The 27,801-nt window shown below is 34.8% G+C and overlaps 1 pseudogene across 1 annotated transcript; it reads right to left on the bottom strand.

Annotated features, from left to right (window-relative positions):
• Positions 1–337: 337 nt before the first annotated feature.
• Positions 338–27,036, bottom strand: LOC308338298 (large ribosomal subunit protein uL16-like; annotated as a pseudogene). Its single transcript has 3 exons — positions 27,016–27,036; positions 25,400–25,503; positions 338–873 (listed from the first exon to the last, which is right to left on the bottom strand). The product of its transcript is annotated as a large ribosomal subunit protein uL16-like (transcript).
• Between the last annotated feature and the right edge of the window lie 765 nt (positions 27,037–27,801).

Here is a 27,801-nt window from a genome sequence, read left to right as displayed (position 1 = left end):
GTGTTATATCTTTATGAACCTGGGTTTTCCTTTTTTTTTTCTGTAATAAAAATCAAATACTGTCGGAAAATTGCAACAAGAATTGAGATGGCAATGTCAACAAGATTTCAAGAATTGAAAAGTTTTGTGGTATCCAACTGGACACATATAACTTGTTAATAAGTGATTATAGTATTTAAGAATGAAATAAAATATTATTTTTCATTTACATGTAGTGGTTTTGCATATGACTACTACATTTTTGGAATTTATTTATTTATTTAGGACAAGAAGTAGGATTTATTGGTGGGGAATGAATAGGGAGGGGACAGTGCTGAATTTCTCATGAGTTCAGCACTCACAATTTGTCCAGAGGGCCATAATTAGTGATGTATTTGACCCCACTGCCATCTGGGATGAGCTGCTTTTCAGCCAACACATCTTCAAATTCGTCATCATTAAACTTAGCAAAGCCCCACTCCTTGGAAATGTGGATCTTCTGGTGGCCAGGGAACTAGAACTTGGCCCTGTGAAGGGTCTCAATCACATGCTCCTTGTTCTGCAGCTTGGTAGGGGTGGACATGATGACTTGGCCAATGTGGATCCTGGTTACTGTGTGCTGGGGCTTTCCAAAGGTGCACCACATACCTCACAGGACAACATCCTGTTGATAGGGATGCCGTAGAAGGGATGGAGCTGCACATGGATGTGAACACCATCTTTGTCACCTCTTTTCACCATGTATATGTTAGCACAAATAAGGAAGCCTCCGGGGCTTCAGAGGAGAGATGCTTATATTCGTCTGACGCCATGTGGCCACAGAGAGAGAGCTCACCTACTTTTGCCTTCTTCTATACCAGATTAAAGATGCAGATCTTGGCATCAGGGACACCTCTGCCAAGGGAGACTTCGGCTATGGCTTGTTCATACAATATGGTTAATACTGGGCAGGGCAGCGGCCCATGACAACACCAAGATTTTCAGGGGCATACCACAGGAAAAGATTCTAAATTTTTGGAATAGTGCAATTTATTATGTTGTGTAGACCTAACTACTTAATAAACAAAACTTAAGGATTTATTTTGGCCTCAGAGCACTGTGAAAATATTATTGATAACAGAAAATTTGAGAACCGGGGGAGCCAGATTATTTTTTTTTTATTTTTACTTTTATTATTTACTGAAATTCAGGGTTTTTTTTCATATTTTTCCAGTTTTATTGAGAAATAATTGGCAAACATTGCTGCATAAGTCTAAGGTGTACAGCACAATGGTTTGACTTACATATGCCATGAAATAATTACTTTAATAAGCTAAAGAGCATCCATCATTTTATATAGATTCAATGAAAAGAAAAAAGAAACAGATTTTCCTTGTGGTGAGAACTCTTAGGATTTCCCCCTTAGTAATTTTCATATATGTCATACAGCAGTGTAAACTATAGTCATTTTGTGACACATTACATCCCTAATACTTATTTGTCTTTTAACTGGATATTTGTACCTTCTGATCACTTTCCTCTAGTTTTAATTTTTAGAACTCTTGGGAACATTATTTATAGAAAAATTATATGATGAAACTATTAATGCTATAAGAAATTATTTATGTTAAGTGAATTTGTGGTCATGGTCTTAATCACTTTCAATTTGTTTACCATCAATAGAACTTGGAAACAATATTCAGTTCTGATTTGTAACAAAAGATTATCAAAAATAGTGAGTTTTCAGTTTCAGAAAAACTTCAAAACATAGTTTTGAAACTCTTTGGATTTGACAAGACCCAACTGAATTCTGCCAAGGCACTGCTTTTCCTAATTTTTTAGGCTCTCATGTACTTGTGGAGAAATTTAATCCTTATGTTACTGATTCATTTACACTCAACTCATCAAAATGTTGGTAAATGCATTTGATATCCAAAGAGCTTTATGAGAAGTTACATCTGGAAATTCTAAAGTTTTATCATTCTTGAACTTTGTTTCTTGAAACCAGAAAGTCACATTTTTCTAAAGCATGTAGAACTAGAACCTCAAATTTGACTTTAATTTGGTATACTTCTGAAATCAAATAGGAGTAAACTTAGTGAAACATTTTTGAATATTCTTCTTGTAATTTATTTCAGTGTAGTGGATTTGGGTTTTCCCTAATGGAATAATATTTCAATAATTAAAAATCTGAGTAATAGTCAAGTATTTCATGTGTGTTGTCTTTTAATGGAAATATTCCCTCTCTGAGGATGAAAAATACATGTTAATCTTCTTGAAAGCTCTCTTAGTGGGTAAGTTTAACATAATAAGCCATATTGGCTAATTAGTTATCTGATTTTTCATTGGCAAAAGCTTCAAAACCAACAAAATAGTCTGTGTCATAGTATTTTAAGTGTGATAAATGTTGTCTATGACCTCAAGAATGTGTCCTAAAATAAGCAACGGTTAACATGTTAAAAAACAAAAACTTTTAAAAATGCATTAGATCATGTCTGCAAAAGACAAATGTTTGTTAATAACACTGTGTTATTTGGCCTAACTTTTTAATGTCCTAAACATAAGGCATTAATGAAATAAGATTACACTCAAAGCAAATACTAGATGTGAGTAATCTTATTTCTGTTCAACAATCAATTTACTAAGACACAATGTGTAGTTCCCTTAGATACACAAAACAATATAGTATCATCAGGACATTTATTAGGTAAACTGTATGAAGTTGCCATTTTTACATTAAAAACGGGTCAAATACAGGCTATTTCACATGGCTGAACCTATATCTAGTCATAAACAAGTCAATATGGAAGGCATTGTTTCTAGAATTACTCTATGAGGAAGATCCAATTTACATATACTAGAAAAATCTGTTCATATTATCATATTTTTCAAAATCCAAATATTCTCTTAATCTAGAAATAGACTGCAAACTTTGGTAGTTCTTCCGGAAGTCTGTCAGTCAGTGCAGCCAGGTTCCATAGCTTTAACCCCTAAATCGCAGTGGATTAAAAAATAATAAATTTAATTTCATTCATGTTCTCTGTCTGCTCTGCACCTATTGCCTTCACTGTAAGACCCATGCTGATGGGACACATATTCATGGAGGCAGAGAGAAAAGGGACCATGATGAAGGACAGACTGGTTCATAAAACTTCCATGGGCAAGTAAGACAGTTCACTTCTGCTCACATTTCACTGGCCAAAGCAAATTACATGACAACATCTATGGAAGTGAAGAAGCACAATGCTGCCAGGTGCCCAAGGAATGAGAGAACAGAATACTGGTAAACAGTTTTAATGATTACAATCCTGAAACTTTAAATTAGAGTTCTTATGTATGAAAGATCTACCTCAGAATGCAAATTTGCAGTAATGCCTAATGTTATTCCAAGTAAAACTAAATAAGGATCTGTAAATATTAATAAAAAATGAATGCTAGAGATATAAAAATTTATTGTGCATAAAGTCTAGCAAAGACAATAAAAAGTACTGTGTAGGATGAAAAAAAGAATATTTGTATCATTATCTTATTTGGATGAACTATCTTGTCTAGCCTTAATTAGATAAACACTTAACTGAAGTAAGTGAAGTAGGACTGAGTCATATAAGCCAGTGGATATGATCTGAACCAGAGATGATGATTCTTCACGGAGCCAAACAGACTGTTGACTATGGCTTGCCATTATGTCTACCTCAGTCAACTGGCCAATGTTGATTCGATTGAGACTGAGGGGGAAATAATAATCAAGCTTGTTATTTGACTTTTGGCTCTTTTTTTTTTTTTAAGACTTTATTTATTTATTTGACAGATCACAGGTAAGCAGAGAGGCAGTCAGAGAGAGAGGAAGGGAAGCAGGCTTCCTGCTGAGCAGAGAGCCCGATGCTGGGCTCGATCCCAGGACCCTGGGATCATGACCTGAGCCGAAGGCAGCGTCTTTAACCCACTGAGCCACCCAGGCGCCCCTGATTTTTGGCTCTTGAGGGCTGGATACCGGATTACTTACAGAGATAAATATCTTTGAGTCTCATGCACATTTGTTTTTCCTTTTTTTTTTTTTTTTCTTCTCTGTCACTATATGATCTCAGTATGGCATACTACATAGCCAAGGCCTAAAATAACAGACACCACCACAAAATTTATCATTTTGTTTTGTAAGGAAGAAAATTGTATATGTAAGATGGTCAAACAATTCACAAACTAGTAGGAGTAAATTACTTAAATATTTTTTTACATGAGACAAAATCATTTCAAGAAAAAACTATAAATAATAAAAAGTTAAGTTGCACAAATTGGACTGTGTTTCAGAAGTAAAGATTCAAACAAAAGACATTTAGGGGTAGAACATTAAGCTTCTCTAGGTTAACCAGTTAACCAACTTGAGGAATTTTCAAGTAACTTTCATGACATATTTAAGACTCTTACAAGCATCAATATTGTAATACTCTAGGTTTTAAAATAAGTTATTTTCAAACTAATCTTAGTTTCTTGATTCAAGAATTTTATTTTATTTTATTTTATTTAAAGATTTATTTATTTATCTGACAGACAGAGATCACAAGTAGTCAGAGAGGCAGGCAGGGAGAGAGAGGGGGGAGCAGGCTCCCCTCTAAGCAGAGAGCCCAATGCCTGGGCTCCATCCGAGGACCCTGAGATCATGACCTGAGCTGAAGGCAGAGGCTTTAACCCACTGAGCCACCCAGGCGCCCCGATTCAAGAATTTTAGATCAAACACAATGGTAGCATCACTAACTGCTCCCAGTATAGTTATAAAAGGAAAAAAGAGCTAAACCCATGATAAACTCAAGGCTCCCCAGGTCATTTCCTCTAGCATACAGCTTCTCCTTGCTTGATTTAAAAGACATCTGATATTGCTACAGGGTAGAAAGTTAACTCATTAGAAAGGAATGTGAATGTCTTAGAGACCTCCCTGCTGCCATGACAGATTATATTAGTCCAGCAAGCAACAGGGAAAACACAGCTTTATAGTAAACCTGTATGTAAGTGGTCTGGTTGGGTTTATTCATTCAGATCTGACCACCTTCAGTTTTCTTTTTAAATGTGCTACAGCTTTCCATTTAAATGCAACTACTCCATATTAAAGGAAGAGGGAACATTGTGGCAGCATTACACAACATTAAGGATTCAAATACTAGGTATTAAATTTAAAATATTATAGTAAACACATTGATAATGTAAACATAATGTCAGACATATAATACAAAAGCCAATTTATTTTCCCTAGAAACACTTTCTTTAATTAGCCATAATTTATTAATGGGTGGTGTTTGACATTTTGCAATGAAAGTTTTAATCATTTTTAAACAACTTGCTATTTTCCGTGATTGAGTCTCTGCCTACTGGATAGGCCCAGAAATGTTTTTATATTCTCTATTTCCTTTTAAATTTTTTCTTGGCATCTACCTTTGTATCATCTTGCTCTCCAGATGGTAGGTCCTTGTCTATGAGACATGGCTGAAATATTCTGCTATTAACTTTTCTAGATTCTTCACATAATATATATTCTTATCCACAGTGTTTTATTGAGTTCACTCTCTGCTTTGTGGCTTCCATGGCATGACTGTCTGGAGATATTATTTTATTTCAAAGGCCTAAATCAATCCCATTCTCATCTGTTGCCTCCAAGATCCAATTTTCACACTCCCACTAAGCAAGAGGTCAAATCAATGATTTTACCATTTTTTTTTAACACATGGACATCCTTTTAAATGTTTTTAATGAACCTAAAGTGCCAACAGGATCTTGGCCAAGTTTTCCACATTTACCTGTCTACTGTAATTCTATCTATTATTCAGCAAACCTCCAAAAAGTTATTTTTTTATATTTTGTACTTTATTACATTGCTTAACTAAATTAAGTTAAAAGTTGAATTTAGTAAGCTATTTGAAAATAATCTAATTTTGAAAATTCTTTTCTATAAGTTCTTCATCAAGAAGATAAAGACTTCATATTTCTGTGAATTCATGGTTTATTTTCTTACCATAGGTAGTAGTATTTTTTTTACCACATTTTACCATTAAGAGAAAATGTTTACCATTAGGAACGTTGAAAAAATTAGATTTCATGCACTTGGCTTAGTTTCTACCTTTCAATACACATTTACCCTCTTAACATAGGGCTTTCTACTTTAAGAAAGTTTTTGGTGTGATTTAATGATGTCTATTAATTCCTTATGTTCAATGCTTAATAAGAGGAGACTTAAGGACCCCATTCACAAAATATCATGGAACCATTTCTCATGCACTTATACCTGAAAATATCTTGGGATTTTTTGTACTTTCTCAATAGCCTCCAACCCCCAAATCTCTGCCCATACCATAAGCAGTGACTCTTCACAACAGAGATAAGTTTATTACTTTCACAGGCTTCTACTGAGAGATACATACAGCTCATAGTGGAAGAAACTCTTCTACTCTCATTCTAAGGATGAATTTTATTGGGGCCAAGATAAGCAATGCATTTCTAAAAGAAGTTTCATTTAAAAGATGAAATTGAGTCAAAGAAATAAATATTTATAAAATGTTATGGTTCAGACTTTCTAACAGATGCAAATATATTTTACATTTTTAAATATTTTTTTACCTCCCAGTTTTATAGGATGGCTTTTTGTAGGTTTAATTCAATATCTTAAATAAATGTATGTTAACTTTAAACAATAAGTCCGAAAGCTATTTGCCAGTGTTATTTTCAGATTGCATTTGAACCCCCTCCCTCTTTATGCTAAACCTCGTTCCAATGCACAGGCAAGACAAGATTGATATAATATTTAAACAGAAACAGAGAAGGTTCTGTCCATAGTTGCAAATGATGTTGATGTAAAACCACTACCCTGGCACTGATGAGTGCCACCCAGATAAGGAGTCATAAACACCAACAAGCATCATTGAGGTAATAATCCCAGGCAACTAGAGCAGCACTTCAGACATTTCTTAAGTGAAGATAATTGATAGTAAGTCACACACAAGCAATTTACTACTAAAAACAAATAAAATAGTTTGAGGACCTTTTCTATTTCTTTCCCTTTGAAGCAGAAAACGTGTTATTCACTTAATAATAGGAGGAGTTGTAGTAAGAATCAAAAAGGGAAGAGGAAGAGATACGGTGATATACAGGATAAGATTAGCAGTTTGGTATCTAATTAACTATCTGGATGAATAACTAAGCTTATAACATTGTTAAAATGTACTTGATTGATTTTCCTACTAATAACAACCACAAAGTCAGTTATTAACAACAGTAGGTAAAGGTGTTCTTTAGACACTGAGATTATAAGATATAGGCTTGAGTAGTTATTGCTCTGACAATTTCTCACCTATTAATGGAACTTACACAAATTCATGATCATTTTAGACTATCACAAATTGAGTGATATGGATCAAATTGTGCACCCCAAAATTTGTATGTTGAAATCCCTAACCTCAATGTGATTATATTTGGAGATAGGACCCATGGGAGGTAATTAAATGAGGTCAGCAAGGTGAGGCCCTAATTTGATAGGATTAATGCCCTTATTTGAAAAGACACAAAAGAGGTCCCTCTTCCTCTATTCCCCACAGGAAGACACAGAGCATAAAAGAGACCATCTGCAAGCCAAGGACAGAGCTCTCACCACAGTGATCAAATTAGCTAGCACCTTGATCTTGGACTTCCCAGCCTCCAAAGATGTGAGAAATAAATATCTGTTATTTAAGCCAGCCAGTCTATGCTATTTCATGACGGCAGCCTGTGCAGACTAAGGCATTGGAATTGGAGCATTTGATGGAATATTGAGGACAAAGGAATTTTTAAGAATTGGTCATCAAGGTTCTTTTCCCTTTCCTTACTGCACAGTAATAAATTCTGTTAACTCTTGTTCTTGCTGGAAGGGTATGGACTATCATCATTATTTCTTCAACAGCTCTAAAGATAATTGAGTGAATATATTTTGAAAATTTCAGGTTTCAAGGTAAACACAAACCTCAACATGCAAAGTTTTTTTCTTAATTTTGCAGCCTTTAAACTTTATTCAACTTGTTTACATTCAGAAGATCAATTGCCACTAAATTCTGAGTCCAAACCATGAGGGTAGAACTTGGCACTTTGCCATTTCTGTTGACCAGTTTTATTAATATATTGCATTACAAGAGTAAATGAATTTACTTTACATGAAGTTGGTCATGGTCCAAGTTGGCAAACATTCAACAGGAAATTTTATGAGGGCATAGGTCAGAAAAGAGTACCAGACACCAATTAAATATGCAGGAATTTCTTTTTCAATTGTAGGTATATTCTATTTCTCATGCACAATTAGCAGTATGCTTGCCAAAGATACAGAAAGAACAACATTGCTGACAAATGTTGTTGGGTTAAGAGTCCATTAATGAGCTTCTCTTACAAAATAGTTTCTTTCAACCTGATCAGCCATGTCTCTTCTGATAATTTAAACATGGATCTTTAAATCTTAAAATCCAAACCAGGAGATACAGTATAAATCACTGAAATGTAAGTTCCCTTAAATTGCATATGAATGGCTACAAAAAATACATGACTATTCCCTCTGCATTAGAGAACTCCAGAGCTCCTTTCTCTTTCCTTTTAAATTCCATTTCTTCCTTTGGCAGGTGTCCAGTTAGGCAATGACATATATGAATTATCCTGTGTGGACAAAGAATTCTTTTAGGCAAGAAAGAGAGATAAAAATGAAGATGATGTCATAGACTAGAACTATGTTTTAGAAAAGGAGAAAGGGAGTGTTTTCATTCTGTGTATAATAATTTGAGCCCATGCATTCTGTCTTTGATATGTGCGGAACGGTGCCATCTATGATCCCACATATTAGTGAGGTCTATTGTACCTGACACAGAGATAAGCACTTCACATGAATTCATTTCTTATTTTTCACAGATTTTACTAGGTTGATAGTAGTATTGCCACAATATTCAAGAGAAGGAACTGAGACTCAGAATTAGTTACATAACTTTTTCTCAGTTACACTGTTTATTAACGGTGGTACCACAGTTAAATATCAAGTCTGTCCAGTAGAAATGCCAATGTTCATTTGCTTCCTTTATACGGACTCTGTATAGAAACTGGCCTCTTCTCCAATATCAGCTTAACATTAGCAAACTTTCTGTAACCAAGATAGGCAGGTCTTTGGGGATGTGGCAAAAGACATACATGGAAAATTACACTTTAAATCAAATTAACAGAAAGTGGAAACAAATTTACCTTCTCATTTATGCTGCCATTTCCATTTCAATGATTTCTAGCATTCTTCCCCCTGGGTATTTACAGCTTCATTAGAGAACTTAGATAGGGGAGCAGATCTACCAGCTTGGGTAGGTCAGGTCCTGGGCGGAACGGAACCCAGCTCTAGGTGATAAAAGGCATTGTCTGGTGAGCACGATAGTTTCAAGCAAGGGCCTGAGAGAAAGTAGTTGGTTTCCCAGGAGATGGCAGCAAAAGCAAAACATGTGTAGGCAGGATGGCAGAATCTGGGTGATTGGGCAGAATCAAAATCAGAGAAATTCATGGGTAAGTAGCAGATTCAAAGGCAAAAGAGCATGAGATTCAGGATGTCAGTCTCCAAGTAACTTGACTGTTATTAGTAGAGAAGGAAACGAGATCTAAAGAAAATGAGGTACTAAATGTTCACCATCACAGAGATTATGTTGACCCAAAGTAGGCAGCAAAAGGGGAATCGGATTAGGGGATCTCCACAGTTACAAAAGTTTAACACGAGAGGCTGATAAGCAATGCACGTGACTAGAAACAAGGCCAAAGAATAAAAGGTTAGAGCTGAGTCAAGAAGCCTAGCCATAGTAGAAATCCAGTAGTAACTGGATACCAAAATGAGCCTTACATCATCACATAAAATCCATAAATTTCTTTCTTTCTTTTTCCTGTTGGTTCTCCTGTTGATTTATCACCATTTCCTCTGACCACTCCAATCAAGAGCATTTTTACATGGAGACCGTAACTAAAAATTGTAACCTTTCTTCAGTTCCTCTCTACTTGTATAGCTCAATACGGCTCCTTCCACTCCTCATCTTTCCTTTCCTTCCTTCCCTTCCTTTGAATCCCTCTTTTATTGCTCTTCTCCCTTCAGAGCAGGCTCTCAGGAAATCAGTCATCTCGCATCACAGCATCGCTTCCCATGGCAGTGGGCATTTGGGACTGCGGCTAGATGACCCCAGAAATCTCCCCATAGCTGCCAGTTGGTGAAAAAAGATAGATGCAGTCCACTCTTCCATGCTCTTAAATACCATGTCCTAATCCCATGGCAACGGAGCAGGGTTGTATCTGTTACTCAGCGATGACCATTTTTATTAAATCACAGGATTCGTAGAACATCAAGAGATGAAACATTACCTACATTATATCTCAAAGAACAAAAATGACCTACATGTTGAAGAAATTCCTAGCAGGATTAAACTCTATCTCCCTGTAATTTGCTATTTCAGGTGTTGGATAGAAGGGCTTAGCAACAAGGAAGAAAAAAAAAGATAAACAGTCCTTTCTCCATTGATTCAATATTTTTTTGTTTCCATTTAAAGATTCTGCTAGCTGCTTCAGCATGAGTAATCTATGGCTGATAAATCAAACAATACTGTTCTAATCACAGTAAAAAATCACAGGCAAAGTGTATTGCAGTGTGAATGCCTTACATTGCTGATGTATATACATTTACAACCATGACAATGGTTGACATTGTCAACCATTTTATTATTAATAATTTTATTATTATTAATGAATTTTATTAATGTCAGTGATATTGAAGAAGTCCAGGCCCTCAAATTCCACATTTTCCTTAGGATTAGTGTGTGTTTTTTAAGGGGCTCCAAATTTTCATATCACACCCCCTGCATAGATATTGTATTTCAAATGTAGTAACTTTGATGTTTCCAGTTTTTAAGTATTTAGCTATAAATATATGAGAAAACCTAAATATAATATTTAACTCATCTTGAGAAATTAATGACAAACACATATCAGTTCTCTTCAGTCAAAATCATTATTTAATTTCTTTCTGTTTCTTCTCTTGAAACAAAAGAGTACCTAGAACCTCAAATTCTATAGTTTAATGCTTACAGATTTTTTTTATTTCATTGTTATATAAACAGTCTGGTTGAGGTGACTAATTTTAAGTCCAATAAATACAGGAAAGTTTCTCATAATTACAATAGGGATCAACAAACATTTTTATGAAGAACCACATAGTGAATATTTCAGCTTTGGAGGACATATGGCTTTTGTTTTAACTACTTAATTCTGCCATTGTAGAAAGAAAGCCACCATAGACACTATACAAAAGCATGAGTGTGCCATGTTCGAATAAATCTTTATTTACAAAATTAGGTGACAGGATACATTTGGTCCACAGGCTGTAGTTTCTGACCTCTGCATTCTTACTGCTTTGATTTGAGGAAATCGTTTCCCAAAACTTTGTAGGAAATTGTATATATAACTTGTATTATTATACGGAATAGTTGTGCATGTTTGTACTCATGACATCTTACCCAGGTCATGTAGGTATTTGTGGGCATCTAATCCATTTTTATCTTCCAGTTTTATAGATAGTAATGTTTGGTCTGATGGCATAGTTAAATAATAAGAACACAAAACAAAGCTATCTATAATAACCATTTTTTTAAAGAATTTATTAGTTTGTTTGACAGAGAGAGATCACAAGTAGGCAGAGAGGCAGGCAGAGAGAGAGAGGAGGAAGCAGGCTCCCCGCCGAGCAGAGAGCCCCATGCGGGACTTGATCCCAGGACCCTGAGATCATGACCTGAGCCGAAGGCAGAGGCTTAACCCACTGAGCCACCCAGGCGCCCCTATCATAACCATTTTCTCCTTCTTACTTTTTTGTGTAAAACAGTCTTGTAGAAGACCAATGCCATTTATGGCATTATGGAATGTTAGATGAAAGGGGACTTCAGTTGATCATTTAGTGTAAGTTCCTATTTTGCTGATGAGGATATTGGTATAAAGAAATTAAGTGATTGTTCAAATCAATATTGATAGGGAAAACAAGAGGAGAAACCGACCCAATTACAGAGTTCAAGTCCAGTCTTCTAGTCCTTTGGTATAGTGATCTTCTTACTAAATCCATTAACACTTTTCTATAATAACATCTATCATAATCACTTGGTAAGTAAGAGTATAGGAGAAGGAGCTGCCTAACATTCTGGCTATTACCGAAATTCAAACAATGGTCATTTAATTTCTCTGCCATGCTCTGAAACTGACTCAAAACCAACTTGAATTTCCCTCAACTTTGTCATTATTACTAGTTATAAGACATTATATATTTAGCAAAGTATAAACACATGTTTATTCTGTTTTAGCAATGGAAGTTGCGTACTTCCCTTGTAAAAATTATCCCTTTAACAATAAAATCTATAGAGGGAAGAACTAATTAGAACTAATTCATTTCTAAAAATCTCTATGTGATCTCTTCAGTGTTAAACAACCCAGCTTTGATCTGCATCTTATCTTTTAGAAATGTGAAGGTCAATCTAGTTTTGATTGTAGGGTGTATGTGTGTGTGTGTGTGTGTGTGTGTGTGTGTGTTCCCCTGTGAGCTTACAGAGATGAGCAGAATGTGTGTGGAATGTGATCTCCACGAGGGTACCAGAAGCTGGATGTGAGGTTGCTAGGCAATTTTCCCTATTGTTTTAAACAAACTGCACAGGGCTGGCAGCAGCTGTCAGAGTTCCTGGCTCTTAAGAATAACAGAGCTGAAAAACACGAAGAACAAAGGTCTTCCACAATAAATGGCAATAAATAACAGGAACTTTCTGTGCCAGTAAATGCAGGCACTTGGATATCAAAGCAATTAATAGGGTTAACAAACACAAGAGGTCATTTGAATTCTATTTGTTGTCAAATATTTTTTTTCCCCTGGACACTTTAATTTAAATGGTAAGAAGTCTGGAAAGAGAATGGTAGACTGCAATTTTAATAAATTATTCCTTTAAAAGCACCACTTTCTTGCTTGTTTATCTTTATTGTATTCATGCAGAATTTCACCTCAGAAGCAACAGTATAAACCTTATTCTAAATATGTTTTAAAGATTTTAAGTGAAACAAATTCTACATTTTATGTTAAAAGAAACAGTTCATTCAACTGTACTATCACCCTAAGACTCTCTCTTTTACCCCTTTATACAAGCTACATCCATTCTTCAACCCTTTTCTCTTTACCATGGTGGTGATTACACAATGCTATACATATCATGGAATTGAATACAGCTACACACACACACACATATGCACATGAGATAATTTATAATGATAGAAATCTGAATAACTTCTATCAGTTCTATTATTATCAATTTCTTGGTTGTGGCAGTATACTCTAGTTGTGTAAGAGACTGCCATTGGCAGAGGCCGTGATGCGTGAGACTTGCTTATACAGAGCTTTGCAAATTCCTCTGTATCTAGAAATATTTCAAAAGAAAAGTTTTCAAGACAAAACAGGTCCTTAGTTTCTAATATTGCAAAATTAGAGTTTTTTTCCTTAAAAATTCCTAGTCTTGTTGGTTTACTTCCTCTCAGTGTCTCAGTGTGTGGATGATTCTTTCCTTCAATTGATTTGTATTTGAGCACCCATTTCAAAATCGTTTGAAAAGATGGAACTCAGACATTTCCTGTCAATTTTTTGACATATAACTGGGCTTAAAGTTTAGTTGTACAATGATTTTTTAAAAAATACGTTAAAAATAAAATCTGTTTATGGAATCTGAACTTTTGGGAAACCTGAAATCAAGGATCATTCTGAATGGAATGATGGTTTAAGAGTTTGTATACTAAGAAACAAGTCTTTTCAAACCAACATTCTTTTTTTTTCCAAGCAAGAGTGTGTGTATGTGTGTATGTGTGTGTGTGTATTATAACTTTTTACTTTTAAATAATTACAGATTTTTTTTGGAAGTTGCAAAGATAGTACATAGAGGATCCATGTATACCCTTCACTCAGCGCCAACACTACTCCCCTGCAGTGACTATGTCTTGTATAACTATAGTCAAAATCAAAACCAGGAAATCATATTGATACAGTGTACGTGTAGAATTCTAAGTTACTTTAACACACATACATGTAGATTCTTCTAACGACCACCTCAGTCAAGAGTAAGACTTATTCCATCATCACAAAGAAGTACTGGTGTTGACATTTTATCAATTCACATGAAATGTAGAACTTTCACCTCCTCTTAAGTCCCTTAGTCTTCCATTATTCATAATGTAATTACCTTAAATATTCTTTTACAAATATTTATATCCATTCAGATGATGTTACATTTTATGTTCTGTCAAATATAGTTCAAAATACTCAAGAAGAGAAGGAAAACATTTATATTCACTTTTTTCATTATTCTTTCTTCATTTTTAATGTTTTAAAGTGCTTGCTTTATTATTTTCTTTCTGCTTAAAGAATTACATTTTTCCTTTTTTTTTTTTTTTTTTTTAAGGGAGGTCTACAAGTGGCAAACTCTCTTAGTTTTCCTTCATCTAAGAATGGCTAATTTCCCTTTCATTCCTGAAGGATATTTTTGCTGGATATAAGATGCAGGACTGATCATTCTTTTGTCAGCATTTGAAAAATGTGTCACTTCTTTCTTGCCTCCAATGTTTTTCTCATGAAAAATATATTGTTATTTGAATTTTTTTTCTTATAGTACAAGCATTGAGTTTTTTTCTTGTAATTTATCTTTTTTGTTTTCAAATTTATTTCTTTTCTGTTTACTTTTCAAAAGTTTTCTTTACTTTTCAAAAGTTTATTTGATGTGACTGCCTATTATTTTCAATAGTATCTGTATTTACTTAACTTCCAAATTCAAAAAGGCTCTTCCAGGAATAATAGAGTGTCTCTACTCCTTAATTTATTTACCTTAATGTTAAAATAAAATTTTAAAAACCTTTCTGGGGGTTTTATGGTTTAGGCACTTGAGTTCTGAGGAAGCACTCTGTACTAGTTTAAAGGAATTTATTTTCTTTTAAGACTAATGACTGAAATTAAAAATTTCCCTTCATGATTTGTAAGATATTTATTATGTACCTACAATTTGCCACACTTTGGGGATACACAAATAAACAAAATGAGTCTTGTCAAGCTATGGTAGCATGAGGTGGGGCTCATAACCCGTGGGAGTTGTGGGTATTAGGATAGTCAGAAAAAACTTCCCAGAAAAATGATATTTCTGCTAGGTCTTAAAAATATGGTGAGTCTGAGAGACTTGGAGGTGAGAATTATTTTTATTAAATATTTTATTTCAGAGTAATAAATTACAATCTTATTTTTCTGTATTTTCCATCACATTTGGCTCAAGGTGAGAAGAGATAGAAAAACACAATGAGCGGCCAATGCTGTGTACCAGGCTTTGTTTTAGATATGCTATAAGCAATAAATCATAGAATCTTCAAAGTTAACTTGTAAGGTATATGACATTATTATCATACTCATTCATAAGATGAGGAAATGGAAATACCAAGATATTCTAACAGCTAATGGGCCAATTTTTATTTTTTTAATATTTATTTATTTATTTTTAAGGATTTTATTTATTTATTTGACAGAGAGAGACAGCGAGAGAGGGAACACAAGCAGGAGGAGTTGGATAGGGAGAAGCAGGCTCCCTGCTGGGAGGTGGGTCTCAATCCCAGGACACTGGGATCATGACCTTAGGTGAAGGCAGCTGCTTATCCCAACTGAACCACCTAGGTGCCCCAACGGGGCAAGTGTTTTTGTTTTTGTTTTAAGATTTTATTTATTTATTTGACAGACAGAGATCACAAGTAGGCAGAGAGGCAGGCAGAGAGAGAGAGAGAGAGAGGAGGAAACAGGCTCCCCGCTGAGCAGAGAGCCGGATGCGGGGCTCGATCCCAGGACCCTGAGACCATGATCTGAGCTGAAGGCAGAGGCTTTAACCCACTGAGCCACCCAAGCGCCCCCAACGGGCCAAGTTTTAAACTCATATATCTGAATCCAGAGCTGCCGCCTTCTTCTTCTTCTTCTTTTTTTTTTTAATATGTCTCTTTGGGATAAGAATTATTATTTTTTAAGATATTATTTATTTATTTGAGGGAGACAGAGAAAGATCACACAGGGAGAAGATTTGCCTCTGAGCAGGGAGCCCAATGTGGGGTTCAACCCCAGGACTTTGAGATCATGACCTGAGCTGAAGCAGACACTTAACTACAGCCACCCAGGTGCCCCAGAGCCTTCACTTTTAGCTACAGCAATATGTAGATGGAAATGAATACAAGCACTGGAACTAGGCAGAACAGCTATCAAACCTTATTTTTACCACTTACCTGCTGTACAATCTTGACAACAGACTCAACCATTTAATGCTTTTATCTTTAAAATGGGAATAAATACTCTCATCTTGAAAAATTTGTGAAGATTAAAGATAGGTTAATCAGAACTTTCAACACTCCCTGAAAAGTCAATAAATAATAGCTGTTTTATGATGTTATAAAGTTTTCTTTCTAAATACACAATATTTAATTTTATTTGAGTATTTTTCTCCTAAATGTGACCAATACTTTTTTTAAAAGATATTAATGCATACTCCTTCTCTCCAATGGAACTTAATGCATTTTTTTCCCTCTCTTGCCCTCTCCCTTGCCCCTTTCTTTCTATCTCCACTTTCATCTGTATCTCCAGGAGCCTTATGTTTGACATTTTCATGTCTTACTTTATCAATGTCTCTCCAATATAACCCTCTACTCTTGCCATCTTAAATGACCTGAAACGTGTTGAGCTCATTCATCATTTTATAGCTTTGTCCCTGTTGTTTTCTCTGTCTGAAGTGCATATATCCAGTGTCTTCTCCACCTATTCAAATATTCAGACCTAAAGATTTAGTTGAAATCCTGTCCATTCAACAAAGAAATCCTATCTATTCCGTTTGACAGTATGACTCAGTATTGTCTTATAAAGTCCAACAGAAATTCTCTTAAGCCCCATCACAAGGGATAATTGCATTTCCTCAGAGTACTTGCTTTGCTTTTGTCTTATTTATACTGCCAATCATATAAAAGATTTTTTGTGTCTATGTTTACCTGATTAGTAGGAACTCTGAGCCCAAATCTCTGGTCCATTTTAGGAGCTTTAAAATACTTGAAAGCATGCTAATTACTACTGTAAGTTGATACATGGATTAATTAATTATTTTTTTAATTTTGCTACCCCATTTCTCCTTCTTCTTACCATATATATTCTAATTATTGCATGTATTACATTCTAAAGGTGGCAATAAAATTTTATCTCACAAAAAGTAATCCTGCAAGAGGAAATCCTTATAGAAATCACTGAAAAATAGAAAAAATAATATAAAACAAATTTAAATTATTTGTAAATAACCAATAACCATCCAAAATAACCACTTCAGATATTTGGATCTATTCACATTACATTTTCTATGAATTTTATGGTTTTGATTATTTTAACAGGCTGGAAATATGCTAAAACATAATTTTATAATATATTTTTAAAATTAATATTATGTGATCATTTTCATGTCATTAAACCTATTTGAAAATGTGATATTTAGTGATTTTATGATAAATGTATCACCATTTAATTATTTTCTTATGGCTAAATAGTTATGCTGTGTTCAGCAGTACACACATTACTACCATGACTACAAATAGCATTGTGGTAAACATCTTCATTATTAAAGCTTTAGGTTCACATTCTTTATGTAAATTAATGGAAGTTGAAGTCTTAATTCATTAATTGTGCATATTTCAAAAGGATTAGTACTTGTCAAATTTCTCTTCATACAATTTCTTTATTAATTTGATATTTTTTGGGAATTGTAATTCATTGTATTTTTATACTATGTATGTTTCTATAAATCTTCCGAAGATGTATAAGTAATACATGAATTAATAAATGAATGGATATATTTCCAGTCCAAATTTATCTCTCCTTTAAAACCATGTATGAATGATCTATGTTACATTATTTCGCAACTTTTTATTTTGTGTTCTTTTTTTATCTTCTTTTAGCACTAAATCATTTTTATCTCTTGAAATCATTAGACTGTCTTGGAGAAGTAATTATGTATGCTATTTCTTCTAAATCTATGTTTTTATTATATTTGTGGGAATATAGTTACAAGCTATAGTACACTTGTTGGCTGACAATTAGACTTCAAAGTTCACAAAAAAAGAAAAAAAAACACAACAAAACAAAAACAAGAACAAAAAAAGAAAAGAAACCTTATCAGGAAGTACTATTTATTGCAGTGAGAATACAAATAACCACAGACTCTCTCATTCTGTCATCAATAGTAACATCATGACAGTTAAAAATAATCTTCTACACTGCCCTTATCCAAGAATGTTAGACTGTGACAACATCACATTAAATTCTTTCTTAAATTCTGTTCATAACCTCTCATGTGTCTCAATTCAGGACACTGAATCCTTCGAGTTTCTAAACAACATGACAATGAGATCATTCAGTTGTCAGATCTCTAAACTCTGGGGGAGCAGGGATGTGTATTCTTGAAAGCATTTACTCAACCAAGAGAAATGCATAGAACACACAAGAATGATTGAAGAGTCAAATAGCAAGACTACTTTGAGGAGAATGAACCTGAAATGGGTCATACCAAACCAACAGTACTGATAGGGTTATTTTGGAGTAAAGTGAACAGCTCACTAGACGTGATCACACTGAGTGCCCAGATTATGATCTCTAAATAGTTCTTTTCAACTCACAGGAACTAAGACTTCTTGGAAAAAAAACAAAAACACAATTTCAGTTTGGGAGCAGAAAATATGTAAGATGGATCTGAACCAGTTTCACATACCAGAGAACAAAGAAGCTTTCAGAGCTGGTAGGGTCACATCTAAAGTAAGCAGGAGCCAACTGGAAGAGGATCCCATTGGAAAAAGAAAGATAATATTTGGTGCATCAGGAATGAAAATTGTGATAGATAGAAACACATCAAAACAAGTTAGGATGAAGCTTTCTCCAATGTCCTAAGTATGTTACCACACATTTACCCAAACTCCCTTTTCTAAAATTAACTTTCCTTAGGTTATTGCCTCAACTATCCTATCTGTTCTTGATGTTTGGTGCCTGTTCATTCATAATTTGGAGAAACTGAATAATCAGCAAAGAGAAACATGTGAAAAAAAAGAGAAACACGTGTGTTTAATCTCCCATATTTAACATATGACATTTGGGTCTCAGATTTACTCTTTACATATTTTTAAGAACACACATACACACACACATACACACACACATACACACACACAGGATGGGCTCTGGCAGAACAAAATAATGTTGAAAGTTGGTTTGGCTTTATTTGCATAATGATGAGCCCCCGCTCCTCCTGCTGTCTTGTCCCAATTTCATTTTTCTGGTGCAATTATATTAATTTCTAATTTGAATAGAAAGAATAAAAGGAATTTGACTACTTTCCAAGAAATAGTTTCCGAGTGATTTATTATGAATAAATTATAGCCAATCTGGCAATTTGGATAAAATAAGTATATTTGTTAAAAAATATAATGTAGCAAAATCAACAGAAAAAGAAATAGAAAATTTAATTAGTTCAGTATCTTCAATGTCTATCAAAACTGTGAAGATGTTTGGGCAGGGCACCTGGGTCACTCAGTGGGTTAAGTGTCTGCCTGCAGCTCAGGTCATGATCCCAGGGCCTTGGGATCAAGCCCCACATCGAGCTCTCTGTTTAGCTGGAAACCTGCTTCTGCCTGCCACTCCACCTGCTTGTGCACATTCTCTCTCTCTCTCTCTGTCAAATAAAAATGAATAAATAAATAAATAAACCCTGCAAAGGCGTTAATGGAAAACTTTCCTATTAAGAAACTATCAGAATCCCTAACTTCAATAATGAATTTCACTTAATATGTAAGAAAGAAATAGCTCCATTTTACACTACAGCTTTAGAGAATAGAACAAAAGAGAATGTGCACCGAGACTTTTCAGGAGGCTGGTTGTAAAATTTTGATGTACGAAGTTGACAAATTCATTACTAGAAAGAAAAGTTACAGTTAAAATCTTTCCATAAACAAAGATAAAAAATTTTAAATTTAGTAATAGCAAACCCAATTTGACCATGTATGAAAAGGATAATATACCATCATTAATGGAGTTTATTCAGTTATATAAGCTAGCTCTAAAATTTACAAATTTATAAGTATAATTCACTACATTAACTGAAAAAAAGAAAATTATAGTATCATCTCAATAGACGTTAAAAAGGCATTTAGTTTAGAACACATTTATGTTAAACTCTCAACTAATTAATAATAGAAGTGGAATTTCTTAATCTGATAAAGAATATCTACAAGCAAAAAAAAAAGAGTATCTGCAAGCAAACTCATAGTAAAGATAATACTTGATGATAAAATATTGAGAACTTTGTCCTGAAATTGGGAAAAAAGTAAGGCTGTCTTCTATAATCATCATTATTTAATGTGTCAGTGCAAAAAGGTAACATAATGGAATAAAATGTATAAATGAAAAGGAGGAAATAAAAGTGTCTTTATTTGAAGACAATATGATTTAATATACAGAAAATCTACAAACTTAAAATTAATTAGTGAATTTAGCAAGATTGCTCAATAAAAGGTCAATATATAAAAATCATTCAAATATTTCTAAATCTCAATAAAAAAGAACTTAAAAAAGATATCAGTTACCAAGGCATCCATAAAATTAAAGTAATTAATATCTACATTGAAAACTGCAGATTATTATTGATCAAAATTAATCTCTAAATAGATGGAAGGATATAGTATGTTGATGGATCAAAAGTTTAATTATAGTATTTTCTTTCCCAATTGAAAAATAGATTGAATGCAACACACAGCTGGGTTTGTTTTGTTTTGTTTTGCTTTGCTTTTAAATTGATAAAATTATTTTAAAACTCATGAGAAATGCAAAGTCCTAAGAAGAACCAAGGTAATTTGATGAAACAAACAAAGGAGGATTTATATTGATAGAATTAAGAGATACTATAAAGCTGTAATGATTAGGACAGTGGTTTTAGTACAAAGATAAAGAGATAAAAAAATTATTTTGTGCACTCCATTCACAAAAATCAATTTCACAATGAGTGCAGACTGAAATGTGAATTGCAAACAAGCTATCAGGGAAAAAAATAAAGAACAAAAATATTGTCATTTCTGTGAGGACAGATGTTTCTTAAATAAGACACAAATAGCCCTAACCATGGAGCAAATGATTCATTAATTTGACTATATCAGACTTAACACCTTATGGTTATCCAAGACATTAGTAGAAGAGAAAAAAAGCAGATAGGTTCTGAGGATATATTTACTCAACATGCATTTGACTTAAATTTTGTATCTAAAATCTATAAATGATATTTACAGACAAATAGTAATTAAATAATACAATGGAAAAATGGCCTAGGGGCACCTGGGCGGCACAGTCGGTTAATTGGTTAATTGACTGAGTCTTGGTTTCAGCTCTGATCCTGATCTCAGGGTCAAGGGATCCAGCCCCAAGTCTGGCTTGTGCTCAGCTTGGAGTCTGCTTGAGATTCTCTCTCTTTCTCTCCCTCTCGCTCTGCTCCTCTCCCTGTTTGTGCTCTCTCTTCCTCTCTCTCAAATAAATCTTGAACACACATGGGCTAAACACTTGAAAAGACTTTATAAAGAGGATAACAAATGACCAAAAAAAAAAAAAAAAAAAGAAGCAGCAGCAGAAGAAGAAAATCAGAAGGCTCTCTTCTAAGCAACAAGAAAATATCAATATCAATCAATATTGTACTGATCTAACCCAAACCCCAAAATGACTAAAGAGGAAGAAAAAAGTTTTAAATACCAAACATTCTCAAGGATTTCAAGTGAAGCAATGAGAGTTTTCTCCTACTTACTGCCAGGAAGAATTAATTTCAAACATTCATATTATAAATTGTTGGAAGTATCTAGAAGAAGTAGTTAATACCCTATGTCCCAGGATCCACTCTGAAGTATAGCCAACAAAAATATACCTGAAAGTGGTTGCAAATCTGAGCAAAAATGGTGGAGAGCATACCTCACCAACCCTTCCCATAAGATGCAAGATTTGTGTAGATCTTGTCACACTGTTGATAAGCTATTTCTCTTCTACTTAGGATCTAGATATAACTGTTACTATTCTGGGGCACCTGGGTGGCTCAGTTGTTTAAGCCTCTGCCTTCAGCTCAGGTCACGATCCCAGCGTCCTGGGATAGAGTCCTGTGTCAATCTCCCTCTGCCCTTCCCCTCCTCCCCCATCCAGTTGTTCTCTCTCTCTCTCAAATAAATAAATAAAAATCTTTAAAAAAAATAAACAATGAATTTTGGAACACTGAAAAAAATTAAATTAAGCTAAAAAAAAAAACTGCTACTGTTCCTATGTAATTAGAAAAATAGCTAAAATCACAACTGACCAAGTTTATGCAGACAATCTAAGCTATTTTAAAAGTGTTTTCTCGTAAACTGACGAAGCACATCAGGTTTGTTATTCCTTTGCTGGTATTCAAGTATGTTCTTGTTCTAGCTTACAGGAGTTTCTCGGGCTCGGTGTTCTGGGGTTTTTTGTGGTCCCATAATTGCATATTGCACTAATTCATAAGTGGCAGTGGTATTGACGGGAAAGTATTAGCAGAGTTTTGAAACACTGAAATGTCGACATGTTCACCTGTGTAAACCACTTTTATTGCCAACTGCTGCTTTGAATGCTTACCATCATAAGAATGGGCATGATTAATCTGGCGCCACCTTTATGTCCTTCAAAATGCTGCTTTAATTGAATTCGGTTAAATACTTTCATTTTATGGATGAGGGCATTGAATCTCAGTGCTCAGTGTATCCAAAGTGATATATAGATAATTTGCGATGCAGTCATATTCAGAATTCTGACATTTACTTTTCTGAGCAATCCATACATATAATAGGTACATTCCAATTTATCAGTCTTGTAGCAAGCAAGTGTTTTCTAAACAAGGTTTTTCGTTTTAGTCAAAATTGGGTCCAGATGTTAGTTGGCTCAGGTATTTACTAACTTTGTGCAATCTGTTTAACTTCATCAGGCCTCAGTTTCTTCTTTTGTCAATTGGGGCCCCTAACTGGTGAGTTTGTATGAATGTTTAAGTGAGTTAGGAGACCTAGTGTGCTTAGTTTATTTGCAATTATTACTTTTTTTTTAAAGATTTTATTTATTTATTTGACAGACAGAGATCACAAGTAGGCAGAGAGGCAGGCAGAGAGAGAGGAGGAAGCAGGCTCCCTGTTGAGCAGAGAGCCTGATGCGGGACTCGATCCCAGGACCCTGGGATCATGATCTGAGCCGAAAGCAGAAGTTTTAACCCACTGAGCCACCCAGGTTCCCACAATTATTACTTTTGTCTAAGATAAATTCATTTGCATCTCACTACAATTTTTTTTAATTTTTACCATGCATTAGTTTGGAGACATCTAAAATTAAGGGTTAGATTAAATAAGAAATTAACCTAAATTGCAAATTAACATTTATAAAGTATGTGCATACACAATCGGCCCTATATCTTTGCAAAATACAATCCATTCTTAACTTTTCAGTGAAATGACCCCAAAACTCACTGAACAGACATCTTGGTAAATAAAGAGTGTCAAACTATAAGTGCACTGGAGTCAGTAAATCTTTTAATTAAGGAATTATTGTTTTGACCAATTCTACATTTGCTGCTAAACTCGCTTGAGACAATTCATGTTTGCCTTTTTCTTATGTTAATATCACATATTAATGGAATATTTTCATATTTAGAGTTGATTAAGAATGAAAATTTATCCAAACAATGTTAAAATGAAGAAATTACTGAAATTACTGAATAGGGAATCACTCAGACAATATCCAACTTCTTTGTTCTAAACCAGTAGCCAAATTTTCGGAGGCTATGCTGTTACTCCAATGTTTGAAAAAACACTCTAGGATGCCAAGATTAACTGCCAAAAAGAGAAAGCAAATAATAATCCCAAACATCAAAAGCTGCTTTTCGAAGTTCTGCCCTGAAACAGAGGATTATAAAAACCTTACTTGTTATAGTCATAACAAAAACACAGAGTTTTGCATCAAGGCAGGAATAGTTGTGAACTTTTTAAAATTCCAGCTCAAAAGAGACCCCTGACTAAAATATTAAAAAAGAAAAAAGGAACATGTTTGAGGTGCTAGGATTAAGGATAATTGCTGGTAAAAACCCCACACTGGAGCCATCGTTCAACAAACACATTTCTTACACTACCTTTAAGGTGTTATACTTGTGTGGTTTTTAGGTAGTGTAACATTTAGCTTAGTCTTTCCTAAGCATGCATCTCTGAATTTAGAATGTAAGTAAAAGAATTGTTTTCCATCATTCGGTAACTTCTGTTTTCTACTCAGAGGGGTGCAGAGAAAAGCTGTAGGTTTCATTAACATTTCACCTATTTTTGTGTCTGCTTTTTAAATAGAAATAATTTTCCCATCCTGAGAAACAGGCTTTAGGATTAACAATACTAGTCCTGGCCTTTATGTATCTTGTATGAATTAGGTTAGAATTGTCTATGCATAAGTATCTTTTTTCCAGTAAATTTCCATAAAACATAAGGTGTTCTTTTTATTAATATTAAAGTATTTTTGTGAGTGGGATTTGGCTACAGAAATAGGGTCCATGATTTATGAATAGTTTGTCTCTTGCTATTTTTGCAACTAATGAGAGAAGAAATGCCACAGGTTTTTGGAGGAAGAGCCCATTAAAGCATTAGCTAATTAACACTTTAGATTGTGATGAGATTATTCATGAACTGTCAATTTTCAATGAGGAATACATACAGGACAACATAGTAATTTCAGCTCAGGAAGTTCTGTTTAGAATTTTTAGTTTTAGTTTTAAATAACAATTCATCCGTCTCTTCTTTAATATAACTTGAAGCTAATTAAAGAAAATTCATTCAAATAAAGTCTTAAGGACTCTGAATCATAGGATTTGAATTGTTTGTTTTTCTTACTTGACACAATCCTAATTTATATTTTTATAAATGGGACATCCGTTTTACACATTTTTCTCCATGTTTGTATATTTCAGACTAAATTATAGCTATGTGGTAAATCTGAATATTATCTTTTTGCCTATCAGTTTTACCAAAAGCAAGGAACTAGGTATTTCTGAAGTCACTATCAAGCAAATTATTTCTAATCCAGTAGTTTAATCCTGGTGGATTAAGAGCTGTTTCACTGTAGATCTATTATTTAATCATTTTATGGTGCATTTCCCTTGAGTGCCCACTAGTTGGCGGGCACTATGCTAAGTGTGAGAATACGCAGTTCAGTAAAGTTTTCTCTGTGCCTAGAAGGAGGGCGCAGTGCCCTAGTGGAGAGAATGTCAGCATTTATGTTTTGTGTTGTGTTATGCATTGTACTGTGCATTGTGTTGTGTGCATGCACCGTACCGTGAGAAGAGAACCCAAAGGAGGAGCAGTTAACTCAGACTTGAGAGGCAAGGAAGACATCAAGAAGGAACTATCGTGCTGTTCTGAGTAGGACAGAAGCTATTTGGAAGAAGGAAGTACAAGACACGTGACACATTAACATGGCTGTGCGGCAGTCGTTCTGAGAAGATATTTTAACATAGTGGCTTTTATGTCCTCTGAAATTCAAACTCTAAGCTTGTATCTATTTTTATTATCAAGAAATCTACAAAAGATAAATGCTCACCCCAATCCTGAACCACACCTCATATGTTAACCTTAGCCCATCTATGACTGAAGTCTGGAGTCTGGGTTTAAGAATAATGGATGAAGGAAGGCATGTTCAGAGTAGAAGTAAGCACCAGAGGGAGGCTTGGGAATAGCCTGAGGGGTGGGTTGTATGTTACCACCATCTGGTCAGCAACAAATACTCCAGGGTTGCATATTTGCCACACTTAACTCATCTCAGGAAGGGCCATCACCTCACTAAGTAAAGTTTCTATTCATCTATGGGCTTCCTGGGTGGCTCAGTCAGTTAAGCGACTGCCCTTTCACTCAGGTCATGATCTCAGGGTCTTGGGGAGTCTTTCTCTCTCTCCCTCTGCCCTTATACTGCTTGTGTGCATGTACACTCTCTCTGTCCCAAATAAATAAATAATAAATAAGATATTAAAAAAAAAGTTTCTACTCATCTTTGGCATTCACTTTTATCTTAATCTGATTCTCAAATTCTGGATTTCTTTCATTAGTTACAAGGATCACAACCATTTACTTTCAACTAGTGAATGGATTTGGCTACATAACAAGTGTCCTTGAATTTTCATGTTTTTCTAGAAGTGATTACCTGTATTTTCAATGGTCTTCTAAAGCCAGATAATCACATTGTGAAGGGACATGTTATCATTGAATAATATGGATCACTGAAAAATTTAATATAATGGAGTGAAATAAGCAGATTATGGAAGACGGTTCTCACTAGGTGGTTCTACAAAATGTGTGTGAAGCAGATAAGGTTTTACGAAATGTAAAGGAATGAATCCCTTCTCTTCTTGTCTTTATGATCTTTCTCCTTCACACGTATGCAACAAGTATTCCTAGGTTCCCCATTGGCAGTACAAAGCTCTTTTACGAAGCAAGTTCTTCTGTTCCAAGCACTATCTCTTTTCTCTTCTCAGTTAGTTTTAGACAATCCTTACTGTGTGATCTGATGGGAGCCCTCAGATGTGGGGCCATGATTAGGTAGAAGCTGGTGGTGGCCGCAGTGAGAGATTTCACCCAAGGCAGAACAAAAGACGTAAGAGTTTATGGAATACCCTGAAAGGGAGTGGCAAGGGGGGCAGCAAAGGAGAGAGGGACGCAGTGGATGGGGGTTGTTTTTAAAGAAGAAAGATGAGGAGGTAAGGGGATGTATGGAATTTCCCCTTTTTTGGTAACTGTGCCTAGCTGTAAATAGTCCATTGTTTAGTTAGGGCCTATGGCTATTTTGAGGTGGGTTGTCTGAGGGGCCTGTTTGTATTCAGCTAGGTGTTCACTGGGGGCCTTTCTGCCTTCCATCACTCAAGCCTGTTTCCTAAAAACAGCCTCTCTACTTACCAGAGATTTGATTATAGTCATCACACCGGAAGTCATCACTTTTAATCTAGTCCTGCTTTATCTCTAAAGCCTTAGCATGATAAAAGCATATATATCTTTAAAGCACGGCAGGTAATGCACATTCACACAATAGCACAGATTCCAAAAGTGTTTCCCAACACTATTGTTAACTGGAGTACAAAGGAAAAGAATCCTGGAACCTGTGGTTCAGTGGGTGTCCCATGCAGTTATGGAGGCTGGAAATCCCAGGATCTGCCATGGCCAAGCTGGAGCCTCAGGAGCTGATGGTCCAGTTAGTTCCACTCCACATCCAAAGGTAGGAAAAAACAGATGTCTCAGCTTAGTAATAGGTAAAGAAAGCAAATTCCTCCTTAGTTTGCCTTTTGTTCTATTCAGGCCCTCAGTGGTTTGGATGAGGCTCACCCACATTAAAGAAGACACTCTGTTTTTCTTCATCGATTGATTCAAATGTTAATCTCCTCCAGAAATACCCTCATGACACTCCCAGAATAATGCTTAACCCAATACGTGGGTATCTTGTGGCCCAGTCAAGCTGAGACATAAAATTAACCATCACAATATGTTTGGAAGTGTGCTCAATAAAGTTGAGCAATTATAAGATTCAGAGCCTTAAAGGCAAATCAAGGTATGGGTTTGCATAAGGCTTGGGTGACTCTAAGAGCTGATACAATACTGCAGAATTTCTGAAACATTTTGACTGAGGTAAATGAGAAATTCTGACCTAATAGAACAAGGAGTTCTAACCAGCAGATTTTTATAGTAAAT

Source organism: Martes martes (assembly GCF_963455335.1).
Source record: "Martes martes genome assembly, chromosome: 2".
Classification (NCBI taxonomy): Eukaryota; Metazoa; Chordata; class Mammalia; order Carnivora; family Mustelidae; genus Martes; species Martes martes.
The sequence above is the reverse complement of the archived record's forward strand: the minus strand, read 5'-3'. Positions and strand labels throughout refer to the sequence as shown.